The 2,253-nt window shown below is 48.8% G+C and overlaps 1 non-coding gene across 1 annotated transcript; it reads right to left on the reverse strand.

Annotated features, from left to right (window-relative positions):
• Nucleotides 1-1,147: 1,147 nt before the first annotated feature.
• Trnat-ugu (transfer RNA threonine (anticodon UGU)) lies at nucleotides 1,148-1,221 on the reverse strand. Its single transcript has one exon. It is a non-coding gene; the product is annotated as a tRNA-Thr (tRNA).
• Between the last annotated feature and the right edge of the window lie 1,032 nt (nucleotides 1,222-2,253).

The raw sequence follows: 2,253 nt of genomic DNA on the forward strand, positions 1-2,253 counted from the left end.
CAACACAAATGCACCCATGGGTTAACACGGTTCTTTATTTACATGAACACGAAATTGTTACTTAAGTTGAATGGAGTCCGTGTGTTGTGGGGCAAGCTCCTCAGTAATAGTCATCTTGCAGACAATATAGGTAATCTTGCTATAACAAACTTAGTCGCACTGCTGGGAATGTACAAGTCCCACTATGCGAAGAACTGACAGACGTCAAACTGGAGTGTGAGTTAGTGAGTCAGATGGTTCAAATGGCTCTAGGCACTATGGGACTTAACATCTGAGGTCATCAGTCCCGTAGACGTAGGACTACTTAAACCTAACTAATCTAAGGACGTCACACACATCCATGCCCGAGGCAGGATTCGAATCTGCGTCCGTAGCAGCAGCGCGGTTCCGGACTGAAGCACCTAGAACCGCTCGGTCACAACGGCCGGCAGTTAGAGTCGAGTGAGGCCCTCCGGTCAGCAGTGGAGGCCTAAATACTTGTTGTCGAGAGTGCGTTGGTGGCGTGTTGCTAGTCGGCGTGTCTCTGGCCTCTCTCGTGATAGGCATGCTTGATCCTGCGCCTACTATCGATCTTTGCACTACATCTTTGCTGACCGGTGTGCTGATGACAGCTTACGCCAGCACACAGATGATCTTTGATGCAAGCAGTCGGTTCCCAATGGTCCCTGACGACACAGCAGGTGCAACACGTTACAGGTTTTGTCCGAGCATGATGTTCGGTCGGACCCCACTGCTCACATAATGAGTCAATCTTAACGGGCATCTGAACTACACGAGCGACCAGAACGTGGTCTTCGGGAGCGGGAATGTTCCAAAGACCACTGCTGAAACCAGTGACACACCACCTATACAATGTGCTTGACATATGCATCAGTCTTACTATATGTCCATCCAGCTTCCAGCGGGTCACAATGCGAATGCATTTAAATAGCTGAAGCTGTTCAACAGCATTAGGTACTCATCGATCGAGCATGGCTGTTCCCTGCAATGAACGTTGCAAACAGAATATCAAGAGAGTAACTGTTCTCGAAAGAACAGATACCATTGATGACCGTGCAGCTTCTCTTGAATAAATGATAATTAATTGAAACCCTCTGCTGCCATGAGGTGTTGTTGGTATACCTGGATGGGGACAGATGAAAATGTGTGCCCCGACCAGGACTCGAACCTGGGATCTCCTGCTTACATGGCAGACGCTCTATCCATTTGAGCCACCGAGGACACAGATGAATAGCGTGACTGCAGGGACTTATCCCTTGCACGCTTCCCGTGAGACCCACATTTCCCACTGTCCACGATCAACAGTTGTAGAAAGTAAGTTCCGATCGTTTGCGAAATGGAAACCACAGTGAAAACCAGAAACGCTTTATTTGCAACAGTTAGGTAACCTTCCACCTACTTCTTTACATAGTCGCCGCTCTAAATTCGAGTTTTGTCGTAGTGTTGTATCAACTTTCCATCATAGAAAGCAGCCGCCTGTGCTTTCATCCAGTTATCTGCACTGGTCTGCAGCTCGTTGTCTTCATAGCCAGCGGTTCTTATGAGCAGAGATGAGACTCAGGGAGAGCCAATTCGGACTGTATGGTAGGTGATCAGACACTTCTCATCGGAAACGCTGCAGGAGCGTCTTCATTGCCCCTGCAGTGTGGGACCGAGAATTGGCATGAAGAAGGAACTGCTCGACAGTTGTGTTAGGTGGCTTGCATGACACAGGCGAAATCTCTAAACAGGCCCTCATACTAGGCGGTAGACGCTATTCCCTTCGCATCTTTACGTGCTCACTGTTCACTCAAAACTGAAAAGAGCGACGCGACACGATCGACGGGCATACTAGAGACACTGCCTAACACATCTGTGCAAAGCTTTACCGAATTTTCCCAGTGGTTTCCTTTTCGCGACCGATCAGAACTTACCTTCTGGACAACCCTCGTATACAGTTCCTAAAACAAGTGCAATAATACAGCTGAGCCTTCCATCCAGGTCGCTGGTCTTGAAGTTTCTGTAGAAGTCGTAGAACTGGCTAGTCTTCAGCTGGGCCACAGCCAGTCGGGTGCAGCCCTTACGTTCTCTTCGCGTAGAGGGCGCCGTCGGGTTGCCGTCCTAGAGTAGAGATGGGGGATCCGCTCTTGAACTAATGCATAGAGTTGAATCTTTCAAAGGAGTGAACAATCAGTGATTCAGAAAAAAAGAACGGTAGCTCCAAACGTTTCCCACGGCAGAGAGAGAGAGAGAGAGAGAGAGAGAGAGAGAGAG

Source organism: Schistocerca cancellata, chromosome 6 (assembly GCF_023864275.1).
Source record: "Schistocerca cancellata isolate TAMUIC-IGC-003103 chromosome 6, iqSchCanc2.1, whole genome shotgun sequence".
In the NCBI taxonomy this organism is placed as follows: Eukaryota; Metazoa; Arthropoda; class Insecta; order Orthoptera; family Acrididae; genus Schistocerca; species Schistocerca cancellata.